The 11529-nt window shown below is 45.9% G+C and overlaps 1 pseudogene; it reads left to right on the top strand.

Moving 5' to 3' along the window:
- Positions 1 to 9525: 9525 nt before the first annotated feature.
- On the top strand, positions 9526 to 10920 carry LOC123587470 (annotated as a pseudogene).
- Positions 10921 to 11529: the final 609 nt, after the last annotated feature.

Raw genomic sequence — 11529 nt, 5'->3', positions numbered from 1 at the left:
TTGATTGCACGCAGATCCTGAACACATCTCCAACCTTGTCCATTTGGTCTTTTAATGGGTAAGATCGGAGCATTACAGGGACTAGTGCATGGGGTTCTGAGTCTTTGCTTAATTAAGTCTTCTACAGTTAGTGAGAGCGCTTCAGTAGATTCTGGTCTTAGTAGATATTGAGACAATTTATTAGGCAGGCGTTCAGAATGATCTATTACGATTTTTATGGGTTCAGCACTCTTTTTTTCTTTTTTTTAATTTACATCCAAGTTAGCATATAGTGCAACAATGATTTCAGGAGTAGATACCTTAATGCTTCTTACCCATTTAGCCCATCTCCCCTCCAGTAACCCTCTGTTTGTTCTCCATATTTAAGACTCTCTTATGTTTTATCCCCCTCCCTGTTTTTATATTATTTTTGCTTCTGTTCCCTTATGTTCATTTGTTTTGTATCTTAAAGTCCTTATATGAGTGAAGTCATAAGGTATTTGTCTTTCTCTGACTAACTTCGCTTAGCATAGTACCTTCTAGTTCCATCCACATAGTTGCAAATGGCAAGATTTCATTCTTTTTGATTGCCGAGTAATACTCCATTGTATACACATACCATATCTTGTTTATCCATTCATCCATCGATGGACATTTGGGCCCTTTCCATACTTTGGCTATTGTTGATAATGCTGCTATACACATTGGGGTGCATGTGTCCCTTCGAAACAGCATACCTATATCCCTTGGATAAATACCTAGTAGTGCAATTACTGGGTCGTAGGGTAGTTCTATTTTTAGTTTTTTGAGGAACCTCCATACTGTTTTCCAGAGTGGCTGCACCAGTTTGCATTCCCACCAGCAATGCCGAAGAGATCCTTTCTCCACATTCTCGCCAACATCTGTTGTTGCCTGAGTTGTTAATGTTAGCCATTCTGACAGGTGTGAGATGATATCTCATTGTAGTTTTGACTTGTATTTCTCTGATGATGAGTGACGTTGAGCATCTTTTCATGTGTCGGTTTGCCATCTGGATGTCTTCTTTGGAGAAGTGTCTATTCATGTCTTTTGCCCATTTCTTCACTGGATTATTTCTTTTTTTGGGTGTTGAGTTTGAGAAGTGGTTTATAGATCTTGGATACTAGCCCTTTATCTGATAGGTCGTTTGCAAATATCTTCTCCCATCCCGTTGGTTGTCTCTTAGTTTTGCTGATTGTTTCCTTTGCTGTGCAGAAGCTTTTAATTTTGATGAGGTCCCAGTAGTTCATTTTTGCTTTTGTTTCCCTTGCCTCCAGGGACGTGTTGAGTTAGAAGTTGCTGTGGCCAAGGTCAAAGAAGTTTTTGCCTGCTTTCTCCTCGAGGATTTTGATAGCTTCCTGTCTTACATTTAGGTCTTTTATCCATTTTGAGTTTGTTTTTGTGTATGGTGTAAGAAAATGGTCCAGGTTAATTTTTCTGCATGTGGCTGTCCAGTTTTCCCAGCATCGTTTGCTGAAGAGACTGTCTTTATTCCATTGGATATTCTTTCCTGCTTTGTCAAAGATTAGTTGCCCATACATTTGTGGGTCCATTTCTGGGTTCTCTATTCTGTTCCATTGATTTGAGTGTCTGTTTTTGTGCCAGTACCCTACTGTCTTGATGATTACAGCTTTGTAGTACAGCTTGAAATCTGAGATTGTGATGCCTCCTTCTTTGGTTTTCTTTTTCAAGATTGCTTTAGCTATTCGGGGTCTTTTCTGGTTCCATACAAATTTTAGGATTATTTGTTCTAGCTCTGTGAAGAATGCTGGTGTTATTTGGGTAGGTATTGCATGGGTTCAGCACTCTTAATTCTGCCTGTGTTGGCTGAGGAAGAAGCTCCTAGGCAGGCAGGCACTTCTGAGAGATCGGGGCTTTCACGCTTTCAAGTCTCAATTTCATCAAGTCCTGCTTGCAGAGAGCAGAGCAACTCAGGTCGTTTCTCCTTCTGAATTAAATTTTATATGAGCCCTCAATTTAGAAAACTTATCTCCTCCTAACAGGTTTGCTGGGGCAGTGCCATGGAGAAGGAATGTATTGTTTCCTAGAAATGGCCCTAATATCATTTGGACTGGTCTGGATATAGGTACCCTTTGAATTTGGTTAGAAACTCCCTCTACGGAAATATTTTCTTTATTCTGAGGGATTTGCTGTTTTATGAAAGTGGGATTTATTGTTGGTGAAGTTTACTGTAGACCCACCAATACTGTACAGGATTCTCCACTGATTTTTTTTAATGTTTATTCCTTTTGAGAGCGCACATGTGAGAGCTGAGGAGGAGCAGAGAGAGAGAGGGAGATAGAGAATCCCAAGCAGTCTCTTCACTGTCAGCAGAGCTCAACGTGGCACTCGATCTCACGAACTGTGAGATCATGACTTGAGCCGAAATCAAGAGTTGGACACTTAACCAACAGAGCCACCCTAGGAACCCCTCCATAATTTTTATCTTCATTTCCCCTTGCTAATTTAGAGGTATCATGGGGAGCAATTTACTGGAGAATCCCTTGGAAATCCATCAATGCTGATCATAATTTTGACAATCAAATTTTTAAAGACTTGCCCTGATGGAAAAACGGTGTGAATTAATAGGTGGAAGTCTGCAAAACGATGGGTTCAGCAGGAGGCATTCCTTCTTCCAGTGCCCTGATTGTTTACAGTGAAGGAGGACGTTTGGGGACAGAGTATTCCTGAGTTCTAGGTTCTGGCTTGAAACGCATACATGGAGGTCCTCAGCCCTTGGAGTGGTTGTAACTATAGGGCCACAAGTTTATTGGCTTTTCAGATATCATGTTGGCCCTATGGTTTTTTCAAAATGTTCAGCTAGGGATCTGGGGCATCTGGGTGGCTCAGTTGGTGGAGCATCCCGGCTTCAGCTCAGGTCGTGATCTCATAGTTTATGGATTTGTGCTCTGCTTCGGGCTCTGTGCTGACAGCTCGGAGCCTGGAGCCTGGAGCCTGGAGCCTGCTTTGGATTCTGTGTCTTCCTCTCTCTCTGCCTCTTCCCTGCCCATGCTCTCTCTGTCTGTCTCTCTCTCTCCTCCCCCACTCCTGCTCACTTTCTCTCTCTCTCTCAATCTCTCAAAAATAAATAAACATTAAAAAAAATATTTTTAGATGTTCAGCTAGGACTGTTAGTTCAGCAAGAAGGGCCACTGCCCAACCCAGTTTGTGCCTCTTTATTAGGCCACTTTTAGGCCGGAGCCCCGTAATAAATAAGGAATTCAGGGCATTTTCTGTGCCTGCATTTAATGAAGAAGGAACAGAATGTTTCACAAAAAAAGGTTTCCAATTTTGTCTGTAGTCTGAGACTGGTTTGTCCTTTTTTGTTTGCAAGATTGAGTGATAGAGACCAGTCTTTTGAAGAAGTGCCTTATTAATACTTTCAAGTAGGTCTTGGGCTATTTTTCTAGTGCATTTTGGTCCATCCCTGGCAGAGCAAATGTATGTGGGTCTTTACCTATTGCTCCTAGCAAATTCCTATTTGACTTCACCCACCCATTTCCTAATGCCACACAAATAAATTGGTAGAGATTCTACAGCCCCAGATCATAAGCTCCAGTCAGAATTCCAAATTTTTCTCTCTTTCCCCCCCTTATTCCGTAAGACCTTGGTCTGGACCCAGTCCAGCTTAAGCTGGACCTAGTCTGACCCTGGACCTGGTGTGGTTTCTTCTTTTTTAAGTCGGTCAGTCCCAGACCCAGTCCAGAAAAAGAATGCTCAAATAAAGTCAGGGAGCTCTTTAAAAAAATTTTTTTTTAATATTTATTTATTTTTAAGAGAGACAAAGCATGAGCAGGGGAGGGCCCAAGAGAGAGGGAGACACAGAACCCGAGGCATGGCAGTGTTTCACCTTCGGATCACACTTCTGACACCAGACCTGTTAAAAGGTAAACTGAGGCATGTTAAAATTTTAGAGGCGTGTATTTGAGCAAAAATGGATTCCGAGCGGGCAGTGCCAAACCAGCAGTGGTTAGGAGAGCCCTGCTGACAGGAGCTGGGGGGAAACTTTTACAGGGGAAAAAGCAGAAGCAATGTGAGGAGATATTGACTGCCTATGGCATGAGGCTAGCCTGCTGTTTGTGAGTGGTTGTCCTTAGGTTTCGCTTTTGTAAGCTTGAGGCATTTACAGGCTTAAGAGTTTGATTTGCTTATGTAGGTGCCCTGGCATTGAAGCCACCTCAGTCTGATGGCCTCCTTGTTTCATTAGCCTAATGCATGTTAGTATTTGAAATCCAAGACACGGGACAGACTGAAGAAAAATGAATAGCTCAAAAACAAATCTCCAAAATTACGTTGTTTGTGTGATCCATCTATTTAATGAGGAATTGTACTTTCTGGGCCTCATTTTTCCCTCTCTTGGAGGTAGAATTACGTAAAGAATATTCACTGATTCTCTTTAGGTGGAGAAGGCTGTAAGCTGCCCTTAACTTTTCCTCTCATGTTCCTAATATACCATCATCAACAAATAGTATTTGAAAGCTTCCATGACATCTGCTGTTTCTGGCTCCTAAAATTCAGAGGTTGGTCTATACAGTAACCCCATCATTTCACCAGACTGTACCCCTGGGGAGTCCTCAGCAAGTCCTGGGCTGGCTCCCAAGGTCTCTCCTCTCTGGACACTGGTGGACCTTCACTGCTAACTCCTGCCTGCCACCCACCTCTCACAGACCAACCTGCATGCAGGCTGCAAATAGCAGAGCCCCCAGTGGACTTCCCCAGAGGATTATTCCCTTTGGGAGTAGATTACCGAGATGCCTTCCCACCACTTCCACTTGGCTTACTAATTGGTAAATTAAAACTATCAAAAAGGAGTTTCCTTTTCTGATCTGAATGGGGTGACCAGGCACACCCCCAAAAGGTACACGGTTGAGGGGCTTGGATGTGTGAGGATGGGGGTCTCCTTTGGGGCTAACGAGTCTAATGTGCATGGGGGCCCTCACTTTTGATACCTGCAGGAAGTTAGCACGTGGCATGCAGAGCCATAGAACTTCAGGGTCAAGGGCCTTAGCGACTACTTGAAGCTTCTCCACCCCCTGGGAGTCTCGAGTCTCCTGCACGCCCTGCTGACCAGTGTCCAGCCTCTTACTGACGCCCAGGAGAGGCACGCCATTCCTCCAGAGAGCACACCCACACCAAGAGCTTTCAGATCATTACGATGTCCTTTCTGTGTTCAAGTTCATTTCGGGCAGCTGAAATATGTAAGCACTTAGCCAAGATTTTCTGAATGAGATTCATTTTAACACATTTTGAAGATTAGTGACATAAATGGAGACAAGCTTCTCCAGCTAAGGGGAGCAGGCTATGTACATCCTGATGGGGGGACGGGCAGGTGGGGCTCCTGGAGATTTCAGGGCTCGGATTGATAGAATAACTGACCAGAAGAGAGCTTTCCCATTCCTACTAAAAATGGTTATGTAAGCATAGGAGACACTTTGTCAATTTAATTTCTAAGTTCTATAGTTTTGGAACTTAATTTACTAAGTTTTCCAGAGGAGATGACAGTCACTTTTTAAAATTGCTTTAGCGAGTCCCCTCCCTAAAATGTACCTCACGCCATGAACCACCCCTGCCATCGTCATGGTGACAGGTTTCTCTCCTCAGGTGCTAGACCTAGTTAAGCAGACACTTAATAACTTGGATGTGAAATACCAAGGATGCAAGCTTTTGGGCTGTCAAAGCATGGGAGTGTTTTTCCATTGCCTTTCGGAGGAACCCGGAGTAAGGTTTATACTTCAGGTTTAGGCTTCAGATACGTATGTGAGATCATTGCTTTATACAAAAGTGCCAGGGGCAAAAATAAATGATATTATTATGTTAGGGGCATGCTCTAAGGATAGCTGCCCCACCATCCTTGCAGTGATCGTGTCCATACTAAATATACGTGAAGGCCGTGGTTAATAAAAGCAAGCACCGCATACCTACCCTCTTGGTTCTCCAAGCTTCCTGGAAACTGCTGTGCACTGGGAACAGTTCTGGTGCTCACGTTGCTATTTTATCACCAGGGTTCAACATATGTGGTGTTGGAAGGGATTGTCTGGAACCCAGACAGTGATCATTTAAAAAAAGTGTTTTCCCTAAGTATCAGTCTCCTAATCTGTACGTTATATTTGCATGTGCACGTAGGCAACCTTTAGCCATTATTATACTGTCTCAAGGGAACCTACTTGTGATATGAAGATACCCTTAAAATGAACCGTAAGGGGGCGCCTGGGTGGTTCAGTCAGTTGAGCATCCGACCCCCGGTTTCAGCTCAGGTCATGATTTCATCGTTCATAGGATCGAGCCCCATGTTGGGCTCTGTGCTGACAGTGTAGAGCCTGCTTGGGATTCTCTATCTCTCCCTGTTTCTGCCCCTCCCCAACCGGTGTGTGCACATGCTCTTTCACTCTCTCTCCATCTCTTTAAATAAACTTTAAAAAATGAACTATAAGGGAGCCTTCCTAGAAACCCACATGTATTGGAAGGAAAAAAGAAACTTAAAAGCAATACCAGAATATTATGGTGGGGCGCCTGGGTGGCTCGGTTGGTTAAGTGTCCAACTTCACCTCAGGTCATGATCTCATGGCCCGTGAGTTCGAACCCCGTGTCTGGCTCTGTGCTGACGGCTGGGAGCCTGGAGCCTGCTTCGGATCCTGTGTCTCCCTCTCTCTCTAGCCCTCCCCCGTTCATGCCCTGTCTCTGTCTCAAAAATAAATAAACATTAAAAAAAATATTATGGTAAGGTTAGTGTCATTTTGAACATAAATTAGTATCTTTCAGGCATATATCAGTGACTCCGAAAACACCAACGTGGATTATTGAGCATAAATTTTTAATGCTTAAAGATTCAAGGGGAAGTGCACAGAAGTGTGGGTAGCACACTGGACAGGGATTGGAACTGGTTCTGTGTTCAGATCCTGGCTCTATACCAACCAGCCATGTGACCTTGGGCAAACCACTTAAGGAAGCCAAGGCCCCAGTTGGTCCCTAACACTTGTGCATTAACGTTCTCCAGGGCTTTTTCCAGATTCTGTTCCCTCAGCCTGTGAACTAGTAAATACCACACCTGGCCAAAGTTCCCAGCAGGAATAAAGAAGAGGTGTGTGTTATCCAGCTGGGATAGTAAATACATTTTGTGTTAAGTCACTCTGGGTTTGTGTGTGTTTACATAGGTTCACCTTGTGAGCGCTGTAGCTTAATCACATTTTGTAGATATGGAGCCTACTCCATGTCTGACCACCCTCGAGAAAACCCAGAACTTGTCTGAGTCCTCTGTCCTCATGGGCCTGGGTCCCCGGAGCTTGCCAAGCTACGGACCAGTTCCTGAAGCACAGGTACGGTCATCTTTGAAGAGACTAGGTTTTCTCTCATCTCTGGAAACAGCCCAGTTTGCCATTTTATCATTTCGTTGCGTGGGACTTTCTAATAAATGGTATGGGTTTTTTGAATGCAAGTTTAAAATGTATGCTCATGTTTCACCAAATTGTTTGCAAGATTTTATTTTCTCAGGATCTACCCAAACAGTTCTTCTGAGTATAAATGCACACAAGAAACTCCTCATGTTCTTTAACATGCATTTTGAGGGGTAACACTCATTGATCATGTGATGTCTTTAAGTGTCTACTGGAAGGTTTCTTTGGAGAAATCACTCCCCACAGGAAAAGCCTTTAAGAGCACCCTACGGGCACCACAAGACCCTGGAGGATACAGCCTACATAAATGTCTGCAGGCGCCCCGGGTCTCTCCCCCTGTTTGTTTCTGCATTCTGCAATTGCTGGGGGTCCGGAGCTGGCCTTGGTACCCTTTTGGCATAAGCTTTGTCACTGCCTCTTCAGGAGAAGCGGAGAGACCCCCGGAGGACAGGGAGTTGCCCGAGACCCTGAAACCATAGGCCAGGCTGGGGTGCAGAGCTCAACCCATCATGGAACCTGACACCCAGATGCCACTGCCCAGATGAGCCTCCCGGAAGCCAACTGAGCTGCCCACTTTGTGATCTTCAGAGACAACCAGACTGTTCACGATATCATTTGGACTTCCTTTCAAAATAATGTTCACCTACTCTTTGATGATCTAGCCTGAAATAAAAGGGAAAACATTTGTCCTAGCACATCCCTAAGTGTCCCTATCAGGAGTCAGGAAACGTGGTGTTTGGTTCCAAGTTCACGATAAAATAGCTGTGTAACCTTGAAGTCACTTCCCCTCTGTTGATCCTTGGTGAAATGTGTAATGTGGACCCTGTCCAACCGCCCTCCCAGGGCTATTGTGCAGGTGGCACAGGACATTATGTGAAAGCATCCAGAGCTGTGAAATGCCAGGTGACTTTTTTTTTTTTTTTTTTTTACAATTAAATATTCAAGAGTGACAGGATCACATCACAGCCAAATGGAATGGTTCAGCTATTGGAGAAAACTAGAAATATTTAGTCAGATTACACCATAGCTTAGACAGGCTTTGCCTGACTTATTAAATCATTTACGATCAGTTCTACAATTATTCTGCACCCGACACTTGAGGCAATCTCAGGAAATACCTCCCCTCGCTTTCCTTAGTAATAACCACGTTAAAGTATACAAAAAAACTTTAATCCTCATGCTTTATTCTATGGAGACAAGGTATAAATAGACTTTTTTTTTTTAGTGTTTTATTATTTACTTATTTTGAGAGAGAGAGAGAGAGCAGGGGAGGGGCAGAGAGAGAGGGAGACAGAGAATCTCAAGCCCCAACACGGGGCTCAATCTCTCGAACCACAAGATCATGACCTGAGCCAAAATCAAGAGTTGGACACTTGACCGACTGAGCCACCCAGGTGCCCCTACAAAGAACAGACCCTTAAAAGCATAAGTAAAGGACAAAACCAGTGGCCTAAAAGTTTGGATGATTTCCAGAAGCACCAGGCCCTCTGAACCAACACCCTGGGCTCCCAAGTAGATGGTGGGAAATGCAGGGACCTGTGCTTGCGGGCGCCACTGACGAGCTGGGTGATCCCAAGCCACTCGTGGAACCTCTCTGGGCCTCTCTGTGAAACAAGTTAAATGGTGCTGCTCCCAGGGTCGGGAAAAGTGTATGAAATTGCGTGCACACGTGGTTGCATCAAACAGACGGACCAGAGCGCAGATCGACTTGCAGGAGCCAGAACAGAGAAGCCGAGGGCAAAGTCTTCTCACTCAGCCGCTTTGACCTCTCTGTGCCGCAGCCCAACTCAGGCTTCCCTTCCTGCTGGCGGGTCCCCAGAGTGGCGTGCCGCTCAGTCACCTCATAAAGGCCTCCTGTGAAGGACACAGGAAGGCAAAAGCCTGGATGTCTGGGTAGTGCTGTACGGCGTCCGCTGAGGCTCACCTCGAACACTGAGTCACACGGCTTCCCGGCGTTAGCCTGGACCTGGCCCCTCCGGTGTCGCTCAGTCATCACACACCAGCCGCCCCATGACTGATCCAAAACAAGCAGCAGAAGAGAGAAGGATGACAGTAAGTGAAAGCTGAGGACCCAGTGTAGGAAAGGAGGGGGGGTTCTTGAAATGATCCCAACGGCAGCTTCAAATCCAGGTGCGACATGGAAGCAGCTGAGGGACAGGACCGTCATCATCGTGCTGGGCTGGACAAGCGAAAGAGCCCGAGCCTGGAGTTGGGGGGGGGGGAGGGAGTGAGGGAATCAGACGGGGGGAGGGAGGAGGCGGGACATGATTCTGGCCTCGGGGAGTGCTATGACTCAGAACATGCCAAGTTCATACAGAGGGAGCACCCCGGCTTCCTCGTGTGCCATGCTGCCCCGGGCTCTTGGAGGTCAGAGGTGCCTGTCTGCGACTATTCGTGTATCTCGTCCTAACATCTGCCTCCGGCTTTGCTTCATCTAGGGCAAGAGTGAAGACCATTCTCAGCAATTAGACTGTCAACATTCTGGAAAATGTCGACATTACTCCGAAGCGGCACGCTGCTACTGTGAAGGGCCCCTGAGGAACCTGCAGAGGGACTTCGATCACATCAGTGTAGAACTCCATCTCCTTGGGAAGGAAAAGAAGAGGCTCCAGGTTGGCAAATGGTGCAGAGACAGAAAGGAACTGGCCTCAGTTTGCACTATCTGTAGTCATGTACAGAACATGACCAAGAGTGTTACCCTGGGCTTCCGGTAAAACAGAAGGTCTGTGTTTGCTCACTTCCCCATCAACACTGCTATTCGGGAGAATGGTTCCCTTGTTGAAACCTGAGATTTCTTGGGTAAAAAATATATCTGTGGGGTTTGGATGAGGCCCGGCATCGCTTGTTCAGTATCTCAGGCCCGGAAAGAGGAGTCAATTCTTGAAATGACATTGAACTTGTATCGAATTCAACTGCTCTGATTCAGCAAGCCACAACAGTCAGAAATAAAGTATCAGAACATTTGGGGATGGTATCTATGTTTCCAAAAAAGAAACAGTTCAGCAGATGGCTGATAAGATTTAAGTTGTCCAGCTGCAGAAGCAGCAAGATGCTGGACCATTCCTCAGGCTTATTTGTGGTATTTTAAAGATGCAACAAAAGCTGTGTCTTGACCTGGAGAAAAAGCAAACATAGGTTTCCATAACCTTGGAGCCCCTGCCCTCCAGTGCCCAGCACCGAGGGGGTCCACAGGAGAGGGCTGGCAACAGGGGCTGGCACAGGGCTCCACTGGCACCCATGAGCATCAGTGCAGGCTTCCCGGAGGAAGTGATGTTGAATCTGAGTTTGAGGAGGTGAGTGGAGGTTAGGTCAAGAATCAGGGTGGGGCATTCCAGGTGGAGAGGGTGCCATGAAGGAAAGTTCTGAGTGCTGGCTGGCTGGGCAGGGGCATGGTGTCACCCAGGAGAGGGACAGGAAGGTGATGTTAAAGACACTGGGACCAGGGGCACCTGGGTGGCTCCATCAGTTGAGCATCTGACTTCGGCTCAGGTCATGATCTCATGGTCTGTGAGTTCCAGTCCCGCATCGGGCTCTGTGCTGACAGCTCAGAGCCTGGAGCCTGCTTCGGATTCTGTGTCTCCCTCTCTCTCTTCCCCTCCCCCGTTCTTGCTTGCTCTCTCTCTCTCTCTCTCTCTCTCTCTCTCTCTTTCTCTCAAAAATAAACATTTAAAAAAATAAAAAAAAATAAATAAGAAAGAAAGAAAAGAAAGACACTGGGGCCAGTTCAGAGGGCCTTGGGCACAAAGCAAAGCAGTCAGCACTTCGTGCTGGAAACACTCAGTACCTTTGTCACTGGGACATATTAGCATGTCTACCAGAGAGCTGCTTGTAATTTTGAGGTGAGGAAAGGGACCTCTCAGGCAGGTGGTAGGTATGCTATGATCCCATCAGGCAATTTCATCGTTCATCAGTCATGCCACAGGGTTATCTTCCATTCAGTAGGATGATCTGACACATATGTGCATAAAGTAACTGGGGACTTTGACAGCGTCTCCTGTTCAACCTAACAGTCTCCCAGGAGGGGTAGGGGAGGCATAGGAATGACCTGGTCCAACCTCCTGCACAGGTGAGTGACCTGGCCTCTCTTCTGCAGGTCCCACAAGTCACTAGCCTTACGGTACACTGTCAGTCTGCCTGACCT

The sequence above is a fragment of the Leopardus geoffroyi genome, chromosome D3 (assembly GCF_018350155.1).
Source record: "Leopardus geoffroyi isolate Oge1 chromosome D3, O.geoffroyi_Oge1_pat1.0, whole genome shotgun sequence".
NCBI lineage: Eukaryota > Metazoa > Chordata > Mammalia > Carnivora > Felidae > Leopardus > Leopardus geoffroyi.
Note: the sequence above shows the minus strand (reverse complement) of the source record. Positions and strands in the feature narration are given on the sequence as shown.